Raw genomic sequence first — 13586 nt, 5'->3', positions numbered from 1 at the left:
AACACATTTAACCATTAGTCAAATATAACACAAGTAAACACAAAATGCAGTTTTTAAATGATGGTGTTTATTATTTAGGGAGAAAAAAAATCCAAACCTACATGGCCCTGTGTGAAAAAGTAATTGCCCCCTTGTTAAAAAATAACCTAACTGTGGTGTATCACACCTGAGTTCAATTTCCGTAGCCACCCCCAGGCCTGATTACTGCCACACCTGTTTCAATCAAGAAATCACTTAAATAGGAGCTGCCTGACACAGAGAAGTAGACCAAAAGCACCTCAAAAGCTAGACATCATGCCAAGATCCAAAGAAATTCAGGAACAAATGAGAACAGAAGTAATTGAGATCTATCAGTCTGGTAACGGTTATAAAGCCATTTATAAAGCTTTGGGACTCCAGCGAACCACCAGTGAGAGCCATTATCCACAAATGGCAAAAACATGGAACAGTGGTGAACCTTCCCAGGAGTGGCCCGGCCGACCAAAATTACCCCAATGAGCGCAGAGACGACTCATCCGAGAGGTCACAAAAGACCCCAGGACAACGTCTAAAGAACTGCAGGCCTCATTTGCCTCAATTAAGGTCAGTGTTCACGATTCCACCATAAGAAAGAGACTGGGCAAAAACGGCCTGCATGGCAGATTTCCAAGACGCAAACCACTGTTAAGCAAAAAGAACATTAGGGCTCATCTCAATTTTGCTAAGAAACATCTCAATGATTGCCAAGACTTTTGGGAAAATACCTTGTGGACTGATGAGTCAAAAGTTGAACTTTTTGGAGGGCAAATGTCCCGTTACATCTGGCGTAAAAGGAACACAGCATTTCAGAAAAAGAACATCATACCAACAGTAAAATATGGTGGTGGTAGTGTGATGGTCTGGGGTTGTTTTGCTGCTTCAGGACCTGGAAGGCCTTGCTGTGATAGATGGAACCATGAATTCTACTGTCTACCAAAAAATCCTGAAGGAGAATGTCCGGCCATCTGTTCGTCAAACTCAAGCTGAAGCGATCTTGGGTGCTGCAACAGGACAATGACCCAAAACACACCAGCAAATCCACCTCTGAATGGCTGAAGAAAAACAAAATGAAGACTTTGGAGTGGCCTAGTCAAAGTCCTGACCTGAAAACCAATTGAGATGCTATGGCATGACCTTAAAAAGGCGGTTCATGCTAGAAAACCCTCAAATAAAGCTGAATTACAACAATTTTGCAAAGATGAGTGGGCTAAAATTCCTCCAGAGCACTGTAAAAGACTCATTGCAAGTTATCGCAAACGCTTGATTGCAGTTATTGCTGCTAAGGGTGGCCCAACCAGTTATTAGGTTCAGGGGGGCAATTACTTTTTCACACAGGGCCATGTAGGTTTTGATTTTTTTTTTCTCCCTAAATAATAAAAACCACCATTTACAAACTGCATTTTGTGTTTACTTGTGTTATATTTGACTAATGGTTAAATGTGTTTGATGATCAGAAACATTTTGTGTGACAAACATGCAAAAGAATAAGAAATCAGAAGGGGGCAAATAGTTTTTCACACCACTGTATACATATATATATATATATATATATATATATATATATATATATATATAGGTTTATTAATAGTTTTCCATTTCTTTTTACTCTTTGTTGTATAAAGTTCAGTAATTTAATGTGGATTATAGGTATGGCATTGGAAAAATATTCCAAAAACATATTATTTACAGGCCTTATTTCCCATCATATGATAAACTCTGGTAGAAGTGAATTATTCATATTCAAGTTGCCGTTTACTTTTGCTTAAATTTTACTATGCCTTAATCTCTTCTCTTAAAACTGTCATAATTAACCTTTCTTGTTGGTAAGTAAAACTTTCAACTTTTGTTTATTCAGCTAATATCTTACCAATATATCTTTTAACATGGTTTTGGTAATTTTTCATGTGTATTTTTTAGCTGAACAAGTACTTTTCTTGCAGCAGTGTGACACAAATAACAAATCACTTGAAATAACATGTTTCTGATTTAAAGACAGCAAACATAATTTATCATTGTATTTTTCCACCACTTAAGCAGTTATTTAATTTTTCTTAATGTTGGATTCACTTAGTTAAAAACTGATTTTTTTCCCCTTCATCATCCATCAAATTTTTAATTAGGCTCATTGTGTTACTGATAAATTACCTAAGCAGTATTGCAGCAACATAGTATGGATTTGTATGACGATATTTTTTCTTTTTTTTTTTTCAAAAACTAACAAGCCTATCTTGTAATCAATTAGTCTTAACATGATAGTACTATTATACACATATTTTGTCTAAGATACCACTATAGTGAGTATAAATTACATATGCAGCGTGTACAGAGTTTAAAGTTGAAGGCCTTTTCATTGCTGCTGGCAGACACATTCACCTGACCTTTGGGTTTTTGAGCCTTTTGCAGCAAAAACAAATCTTTCCCTAGTCTGACTTCATGTGAATTTTACTTAATAAAATAGATCAGATATTCAATTGTTTGTTTAAAAGAAGAGTTCTTATCGTGGCAAACTGTAAAAATATATAGGTTGTTCTAAAAAACATTTCTATGAGGGTCTTCATGTGTAGGGTAAACACTGTCCATTAATCCACCTTAATTATGTGCCATGAGGCCAGGTACTATACGCTTTACTGTGTGAGCAATGTTGTTTCTTTTACTCAGACATAACATTAAATCATTCAGACATTCATGGGGTTCTCTGTCTAGTATCTTTTCTTAGGTTTACCATGGCTTTAAATTAACTTGTGAAAATACTTTGCCTCAGGAGAATCCCATTATATGAATATTTCATTTCCAATATTAATAAAGGCCAACCATTAGCCTTTTCAAATGAATAATATTCTATGTATTAAATATTGATGTCTCTGTTTTTGACCTGTGTGCCTGCAGACCTCTGCAGGGTATGCAAATTCTACAACTAACGGTTTGTAATGTTAGCTGTGAACATTAACTGGTCTGGTACTTAGAAAAACCATAATTCCTTGCACACTATAATCCAAGGCAAGATAGATTTATCGATGTTTTTAAACTGAAAATTTCTACTCTTTAACCCCTTTCATCACTCATAAGAGTGCACTGACCTACATCATAACTCAGTAGATATAGTGTTATTAATGAAAAATAAAACTGCTCAGGAAAGAAGTCTATTGCAAAGCAACCAGTAAATCTGTTAGACATGTTACCTAAATTTTGAAAAATGTTTTGACAATTTGGTCGCCTGTACAAAATACTATAACCTATTGACTTGAGTGTTTGATTTTTTTAAAATACTTTTGCAATCTGATTGTACAATGTCACAATGAAATTCTCACAGTGATCAGTATACAGCATCACAAAATTCTCACAGTGTTAATTTTGCAGATTTTACTTTCAAAAACAAAACATTTAGCATAATTACTTGTAATCGCTTGCATACAAGGGCAGATATCACTGCTATGTGTTTCAGTTTATTTTTGCATACAAAGGTTTTTTTTCAATTATTACATTTTTGTTTTTGACAAAAGAAGTGTTTGAAAACAACTTGACCATAAAAAATTTTTTCAAAAAGCAAAACTGATAATCCTAAAGGCATTCACCTTTATCCTGAACTTGATGATTATTATGATCATAATGGCTGTTTTATCATGACTCACTTAGCACACACACAAAAAAAAAGATAATGCATTTCCTAGAAGCACACTGAGTCACCCTGACAAGCACCATCACTATACTGAAAAAGGAGCTAAATTATAAAGGCTTGAGGTCAAAACCACAGAAATTTCAATCAATTATGTGTCCTATGGGAAGAATTATCAGTACCTTTCTAAAATCAATTCCTACAAACTAAATAGAAATACCACAGCACTTAAAAAAGTAAAAAGTCTTGAATAAAATTGAACAACTGTGAGTACACGAAGAAGTAAAAATAATATGCAAGGGGCACATACACAAATAGGAAAAGAGCTTTAAAATTTAACTGAACTCAGTATCCAAAAATAAGATTCTGCTGATTATAAACAACAACAAAAAAAAATATTAGAGCAATCGACTCTCAAGTATCAGTCCTAAGGCTACACCTGAACAACATGATGTTGGGACCAACTTGGATCCCAAAACAGTAAGCAGACTGAGCACCAGAAAAACAAAAACATGAAAAAATAATCATTTAACAACAGTTTTATCCAGTATATTAATAAAGGCCAACCATTAGCCTTTTCAAATGAATAATATTCTATGTATTAAATATTGATGTCTCTGTTTTTGACCTGTGTGCCTGCAGACCTCTGCAGGGTATGCAAATTCTACAACTGACAGTTTGTAATGTTAGCTGTGAACATTATCTGGTCTGGTACTTAGAAAAACCATAATTCCTTGCACACTATAATCCAAGGCAAGTGTAGAAACATATTGTTTCTACAAGGTTAGTGTAGAAACATATTGTTAATTTTTGCATTATAATTTTCCTATTAAGAGATTTAATTTCTTATCATGCATACTCTTAAGCATCCTGTCATCTTTCTGTTTCCATGTTATGCTATGGGAGCCAGCATCTTGTGGCTTCAGATACAGCACAATGCTGAACAACATGGTGTGGATTACAAGATCAGCACTGTTTTTAATAAAAGAAGGCAGAGTGAATTGCTAGATATTGATAGATATCCAAGCTTTGACCAAACAAAAAAAAAGAAGAGAGTTTCAGGATTTGAGAAAATTAAAGAAGACAAAAAAAATTAAGGGAAATGGTTTCTGGCTTTGGATTGTGCTTTGTTTTCCGTTTATTTCCAAGACTTCAAATTTGGTTTAAATGTGAAGATAAAGAAATACATTCAGTGTAATTGCCCTGCTTAATGACCTTGACAATTTTCCTGCTTTGCCCCACAAAGAAAAGCTTCTGAAAATAGAAATTTCATTTGTCCCATTAAGTATTTCATAAGCTCACATCTGCAAAATGGACAAACATTGGGAGCTGCAGTTGCTCTAAAATTCAGTTTCTATTATCAAAGAATACCATACCCTGAATGGTACCTAAGAAACCCTAACAATTACCATAAATTCCTGATCCAGTGAAAATTAATATTTAAACATCAGCCTAGTAGTTCTGACACAGAAAAACTAACATTGCATTTGTAACGTCATTGTTGGTGGGAAAATCAATTGACTTGGTGATTGTGACTTTGGACTGAAGTGATTCTAATCATTATGCAGCAATAACTTAAGACAATTTTATCAGGGACATTTTCACAGATTTTGATGATGTGGAGAAGAAATCAGTTGAAACAAGCAGACTGTTGAATCTTAAACAGGCAAGTTGATAGAACAAAGTATTGTGAGTTTAAAAATACTGATGGCTAATTCAAGCTGGAACCACACCACCTTGATTTCAGCCTTAAGGAAAGATAACATTGTGTCACACGTGTGTGCATGGGAAACAGCTTGAAGGCTAATTCTCCACCGAGACAGGAGGTGGTACTGTGTGCTAACAACCTCTCTTTTTCTCCTTCTGCAGAAAGGATGACTGACAACATTTCATTTGATGTCACCTACAGGGTTTGTCCACCTGAACCCATCACTTCCTCCTGGAATGTCTAAAATTTGGAGGAGCCACCATCCCAGTTATTCTACCTAAAATGGAAGTGAGGACGACTCTATTTTTGTGTTTTCTTTCAATTTATTTACAAAGAATTATATGAGATGGTAGCAAGGTGCCCCAAAACTCTAGCCTTGTCCTGTTATTTTTTTTCCATTGGCTAGATATGACATGGTGATCCTTGAACAAATTAATTACTTTGGCCCTAATACTGGGCACTCACATAGTAGAAAGAAAAAGAGAAAAAGGCAATGCAAACTATATCCCAGCTAAAGTTAAGGAATTAGAAAATGCCTATGGAGTCTGGAAAGTCAGTCATTAGTTACAAAGTACACAAGAGTAATTGTGTTCTTGGAGGTTCAGGCAATTTGGTGGCTCCTGGGGTAACTAGATGGGTCACACTATTCAGTAATTCTTAAGTGAGTAGTTGCTTCAATCTTCTTACCTTTAGCAGCCTATTGATACCAACCCTTATTGCTTATTCATAAGATTCACATACCACCATTAATAGTCCAGGCAGATGCTGAAAATATTATCATTATGCCTCTTGCTCAACAGGAATGACTATCAAAATACCTCACAAAGTATAAAATTAAAATACAGACAACTGAAGGTCGGCCAACCACCTCCATCCCCCAGTGATTTAGGTAAAAAAATATGTTTAAGATAAAGGTCTATGTTTTAATCATTGACTCTGCAGTCCTCAAAATTAAAGTAGGTCCCTCTTGGTTGAGGAAAAAAATGTTTTATTAAAAGTTTTTTGAAGCTTCAGATATGAAACAATGACCTTTATGTACTGTAACTATACATTCTGTTCTGTTGCTGCCATACCCAAAGTGAATGTAGGCTTCTTGAGGCATGTTTAGCAAGCTAAAAAGTTCATTTTAAATCCTGCCACACAGGTATTATGATCATGCATACGGCTTGGTTTCTCTGTGTAATTGCCATTCAACACATTTCAGTCCAATTTGGAAGACGTATCATAGTGTTCCATAATTCCAGTCTATGGGAATATCCCCTTTTAAATGCCAGTAATGCCTCTAGTCATCACTATTATCCGTCCCTTCCACTTAGTCTATGAATCTTTCTCATTCTTTCTAGAGGAATTTTAGGTTAGTTTGGACTTAGGATATAGAGAACCCATTGGCCATCAGAAATGTTAAAGGTTTTGCTGACAGGAAATGTCAGATTCTATTCAAATATAAGGTAGTGCAGAAGGTGTGGCTCACAACATAGTACATCCAGTTGAAGGTTCTATCTTGAAAATAATCTCCAAGATGCTTTGGAAATTGATTCAATTATACTGATCCACAATAAACACTTTGCTTCACTGTGAATAAGCTCTATGTACTACTACCATCTCTGAAATGTTTTGTCCAATTGTTATTGGTTTCTGGACAAAATACTGTACCCATAGAGTATATTCAATGTACACCATTGTTAATAAACCAATAACAGGATTGTCCACATCAAAGCAGCATTCTTAAACTACTTCTCCTTGCAAGAAAGTTTTTTTTTTTTATTTTGGTCTTTTTATTTTTCTTAATTAAAGGTCTTTGTTTCTCTTGCTTAACAAAAAGTGAAGCTCATTGCTTCTACACTATATTAGCCCATATGAAATTATTAAGAAAAGTAACTTCGCAGAGTCATTTCTGAATTAATCTTTTCCTTTGTCATGATTCGAATCCATCTGAATGGGTTTCACAGGATGGCAGTGATGAAACTGGTGCAACAATCAAGGAGTAGGTCCTCAAGAAGAACGCAAGATCACTCCTCTGGTGCATAACTACAAGTGAACAAAATTAGAAAAAACTGGAACCCCACAAAACACAGAACAAAGATGACTTCCTATGAAACAATCTGTGGCAACTATATGTCTATTACAATTTTGTACTAAATACTGCAAAAAATAATGATGAAATAGACAAATAAATTTGTCTAGTGGTACAAGTATTTTGATTAGCTTATTACCATAAATGAATAACACACCACCAGCTATAGCTCTGACTTAATGTTAAACCATCACAAGGTGCATAACAAAAAAAATATATAAGACCAGACTTAACCTTTAAAATGTTTGTAATGTTTATAAATAGTAGATTCATAAAAAATATATATTTTTAAAAATGATACATGCATAACAGAACACCAGCTGTTTTATATGTGAATATTTTTAGGTGGATTGCACAAAGTTTTGAAGTTAGTTGCCATATACTGACTAATTTCAACCAATGTCAACAGCGGAGATGGGGAAAACTCATTTTGCCATTTTCAAAATATCTCAAACTAGGGTATTTTTTTATTTTCTTATTTAGCTTTAATTTTTAAGTTTTAATTTCAACAAAAATACATAGACTGTAGGCATAAAGGTAGTCTTTTTAAAATGTGTTAAAACAGTACAGTATACAGATAAATTCAAAACATTAATTTTAAAAATGATATGCATTTCTCTTGCCAGCAAGAAAAGTAAACTTCTTCTAAACTGAACAGTCTTATATGTCTCTCTGTACTTGAAATTAAGAGGTCAGCCTGTATGATTAAACTAAATATAATTAAATTCTGACAGATTTTTATGATCATGTGAGCCACACATTAATCTCTAAAGAAAGATGAAAGATAAAGCTATTAACTGAAAAATCTCACTGTTGAACTGTCAAATATGCTAAGAGAAAATGAAATTAACCAACAAAATAGTCTTATATAAGTCTAGTAATTATTTAAAAACAGTATTACATTAATGAACAAAGTTCTGTACCTATGCCATTATAAAGAATTACTTAATGTAAATAAGTATAAACAAAAATGGAAATAAAAAACTGCACAAGCTGCATCCCAACTGAGCATGAATTATTAATAATTCAGACTAGATCAGAATTAAATTCTTGGGTCCAAAGGTCACAGCTTGAGATCCATCAAACAAGGTAATGACATTTACGCTATATGGCCGAAAATCTGACCGTCACACTTGTACGTTGGACATCCCATTCCCAAACCATGGGCATTAGTTTGGAGTTTTGCACATTCTTTGCGGCTATAACAGCCTTCACTCTTCCAAGAAGGCTTTTCACAAGATTTGGGCGTGTGTATATGGAAATTTGTGCTCATTCCGCCAATATAGTATTTTGATGTTGGACAAGAAGACATAATTGGTGTTCCAAATCATAGATAGATAGATAGATAGATAGATAGATAGATAGATAGATAGATAGATAGATAGATAGATAGATAGATAGATAGATAGATAGATAGATAGATAGATAGATAGATAGATAGATAGATAGATACTTTATTAATCTCAAGGGGAAATTCACATACTCCAGGAGCAGCATACTGATAAAGAACAATATTAAATTAAAGAGTAATAACAATGCAGGTATAACAGACATACAATATCTTTGTATAATGTTAACGTTTACCCCCCCCCCCCGGGTGGAACTGAAGAGTCACATAGTGTGGGGGAGGAACGATCTCCTCAGTCTGTCAGTGGAGCAGGACAGTGACAGCAGTCTGTCGCTGAAGCTGCTCCTCTGTCTGGAGATGACACTGTTTAGTGGATGCAGTGGATTCTCCATGATTGACAGGAGCCTGCTCAGTGCCCGTCGCTCTGCCACGGATGTCAAACTGTCCAGCTCTGTGCCTACAATAGAGCCTGCCTTCCTCACCAGTTTGTCCAGGTGTGAGGCGTCCCTCTTCTTTATGCTGCCTCCCCAGCACACCACCGCGTAGAAAAGGACGCTTGCCACAACCGTCTTATAGAACATCTGCAGCATCTTATTTCAGATGTTGAAGGACACCAGCCTTCTAAGGAAGTATAGTTGGCTCTGTCCTTTCTTACACAGAGCATCAGTATTGGCAGTCCAGTTCACTTTATCATCCAGCTGCACTCCCAGGTATTTATAGGCCTGCACCCTCTGCACACAGTCACCTCTGATGATCACGGGGTCCATGAGGGGCCTGGTCCTCCTAAAATCCACCACTAGCTCCTTGGTTTTGCTGGTGTTCAGTTGTAGGTGGTTTGAGTTGCACCATTTAACATAGTCCTTGATTAGGTTCCTATACTCCTCCTCCTGCCCACTCCTGATGCAGCCCACGATAGCAGTGTCGTCAGTGAACTTTTGCACGTGGCAGGACTCCGAGTTGTATTGGAAGTCCGATGTATATAGGCTGAACAGGACCGGAGAAAGTACAGTCCCCTGCGGCGCTCCTGTGTTGCTGACCACAATGTCAGGCGTGCAGTTCCCGAGACGCACATACTGAGGTCATATGTAAAAAAAGTTGTGACAGGGCCATTTTTACCACTGTGTAGTATTCCCTTTTCTTTTAACAGCAGTCTGTAAACATCTGGGAACTGAGGAGACCAGATGCTGGACTTTTGGGAGAGGAATGTTGTTCCATTCTTGCCTGAGATAGGATTCTAGCTGCTAAACAGTCCTGGGTCTTCTTTATCATACTTTTCATTTTGTGATGCTTCAATTGGTGAAAGGTGTCGACTACAGGCAGGCCAGTTCAGCACCCAGACTCTTCTACTATGAAGCCATGCTTTTGTAATAGATGTAATATGCAGTTTAACATTGTCTTGCTGGAATATGCAAGACCTTCCCTGAAAAAAAGTAATACACCTTACATAGAAATTACGTTTTAAAGTAATGAGAACCTTAATGTAATGTTAATCTTTTTGAATTAAAAATATGTGTGTTGCTTAAAGAAAATACAATAGATATGTGTTACTACATTACTACCAGAGCTCATTCCCGACACTCCAAAATAAAAATAATTAATATGGTAAGGAATCAGTGCATCCAATCATGTGACAAGAATGGAATATATATGTATACATTAGGGTCACAGAGAGCCAGAGATTATCACAGCAGCACTAGGTGTAAGGCAAGAAGCAAACGTTGTGGATGGCACATGGGTCCTTTACAGGGCTTATTCTTAGCTTGCAATCCAGTAACAGATTCATATAAATAAAGTATCAGTTTAGTTTTCTTTAAGCAATTTGCAATAGATATGTTGAACAGTATGATCTGGTAGCCAACATTCATATTACAGATATTTAGAGCCTCGTGTAGAGCCGTGGAAAATGGGAATAGATGTTATTTACTTCACAACGCATGAAGGACTAAACATATTTATAAAACAAATGAAAATGATCAAAGTTGTCTGTAACTTCTGGTCAGTTTCATGAAGGTACATATACAGGCTTAGTATTTAATAACAAAAGCTGGCCATTTAAATGTGCAGTTTTTCCTACCAAAGAAGAAATGTCTATGTAGCATATTGAGTTACTCTTTTTTGTAAGTAATGACAAATGTAACTAAGCTACTTTTAACAGTAACATTCCCCAACACTGCCTCACACTATTCAATACATCAACCTTTGTGAGTTAGCTAAAGGCCACTACATTATTCCAATATTTCATCCAGATATTTTAGAAGTAGTATTCTGGGTCTCCACCTCAGCCGCATAATTTAATGGTTTGATTCGGATTCCTGCTGATTGCATTTTTTCTTGAACACATTTTTCTTTAATTTCCAGCACTGAGTGCTTGAGTATGTAATTCACTTTTTAACTGAGGAAATTCTGCTTAATCAACAGTACTAATACTTTTGGAAATTTTGAAGTTAGGTAATTTTGTATCCATCTTTATTAAAGTCTGAAGGGGTTGTGGTTTCTTATTCCCTTAGTTAAACTTTGCATTTGCTTGCTTTGTGTAATATTTTTGTAATATTTTTCAAAGCCCAGAAACAGCAAGTACCTGTGAATGTAAGCTTTTGTTACCTTAAACAATACCCAACATATGATGCTACAAGCTATTTGAAGTTTAACCTCTGTGTTTCAAACTTCAGAAGGTGATTTTAATGCATTTGTATATTCTGAGATATTGATAAATTTAATATTAACTGCACTGCATACTTTGTTTTTTTCTTTTATGTTTCTTTTCCTAGTCCTCTGGGCACCAGTATTTCAAATGACCTTGCTTTCCACAATAAAGAATATGCCCCACTGTGAGACACTGCTGATGCTCTTGGCTAAACACTAGGGCCTCCAATTTGCATAGCTTATTCAGGTTTCAAGATGTGTTTACTGGAGTTTGAAACCTAGAAGCTAGAGGAAGTAGCCTCCACCTGGGTCTTTCATATATAGTTTTTAAAATTCTTCAGTCTAGCTGAATAGTCACTTCAATTAATTTGTCAGCATTGGACTCCAAATTCTGGCACATCTATCCAATGTCATTAATAGTTATTAATGCTTGATTATTGTATCCATTGTCTCCTCCAATTTTCTGAATTCCAATCTAGTGATTTGAGCTAACTGATGTTCTCTCATGTACAGTAAAAATAACCTTTCTGATAGTATGTTTTATGAACTACTGTAACCATGCAAATTTAGAGGTTCTCTTCCAATTTTAGGGGCAAACACGATGGCTGAAGCTCAAAAAATATTAAGAACTGTATAAGATAACTTTGACAGACTATTATATCCTCCTTCAAGGTGTCTGATGCAGGTATTTTAATTTTTGACATATTTGCTGCCATTCTCTTCATAGTGGATGCTACTGGAATCAGTTATGCCAGTTTGTGTCAAAACCTAATGAACAGGAAGGTATAAATTTCACAAATTAAAGTTAGCATTTTTGCATAGTTTCAATGTAAAAAGAAAAGAAATACACAGGCACACTCAGGAGATTTCCTCTTACCTAAAGTTAGTCAAAGCCCAGACATAAATTGCTGTAAAACAATGACAATAGAGCACTCTAATTTGAGCTGCACTGGCCTGTTAATTGTCTGATTTGGGTTTGTTATCGGTGGCTAGTCCATGAACACAATGGTATGAGGCCAATTATGAATGTCCAATTAACTCAAAAATGCATGTCATTGGGGGAAGGGAGTACTTACTGTATCTTTTAAGTAAAATAATTAACTCCTTAAGGTGCAAGTAGTTCTGGCTTCATAGTAACCTGTATCTTTAGCTGAGGTAACCACCAGGTCTCCTTTACACTTAGAGATTGACTAGTATTGTTCTGAAGTTCTTACCATGCTGGTTTACCTCAAGGGAACTTTCAAAGTAAGATGGGAAAATAATGACAGATTGGTAATAAAATTTTAAATTCAAAGCTGAGAGTGTGACATGGAAAAGTTCAGGATGAAGAATTATAACAGCTTAGTAAACCAAGTGAAGACACCTTAATTTAAAAAATTGGGACTAGAATACTAGAACTGCTGCTAGGTGGAAAAACATGGCACATCTGTATTCTGGAAAGGGTACACCTTTTATAAGAGATTATTATTTTCTTTAGGGGGAAATTAAAACACCTGGATTTTAATGGTGGATTAACTTTTAAACAAGTGTTGATGGCAAATAGAATCAGCGCATCATCAGAGGAAGAGTCTCTGGTCCACAGACAAATCAAAACACTAAACTTTGGGCTTGTTTCCGTAAATGTTTTCATGGCTTGGCCTTGCAGAAAATTAAAGAGGTAGCCTTGCATTGCAACCACCTTGTGTCAAACCAGAGTGTAGTGGCTGTTTCATTACTATGTAGCAAGGCTACATAACGGACAGTCGGGTTAGCCTTCTGAATTGTCCGTCACTTCATAATGTTGACTGGGAGGGTGTTTTAAATAGCCCTTCAGGCACCATTGGTGACGTCCTGTTCTGGGAGGATCCCGCCCGAGTACACTCTCCAGCTGCCTGATGCCGGCGTATGGTTGCCATAACAACCGAGAGAGGCAAGGATTTTCGGCGGGAAACTTTCTCTTTTTAAGGGGAATGGCGGAATAAGAAAAGAAGGAGAAAGTAAGGAGGAAGAACAAAGACACAATTTTCAAGGCATCGCAGCGACTGCGCTGTAGAACTATTCAGGATTTTACTTCACCCAGGGACGTCTGCTTTTCATGGGTGGCCACCCCGAAGAATTATTTTAAGGACGAATCCCCGAGAAGAGGCCAGGGTCTGGTGTTCTCCGGGTGCTCTCGTCTGGTGAGTCGGATTCCTGAATTTCG

The sequence above is a fragment of the Erpetoichthys calabaricus genome, chromosome 5, assembly GCF_900747795.2.
Source record: "Erpetoichthys calabaricus chromosome 5, fErpCal1.3, whole genome shotgun sequence".
Taxonomy (NCBI): Eukaryota; Metazoa; Chordata; class Cladistia; order Polypteriformes; family Polypteridae; genus Erpetoichthys; species Erpetoichthys calabaricus.
Note: the sequence above shows the minus strand (reverse complement) of the source record.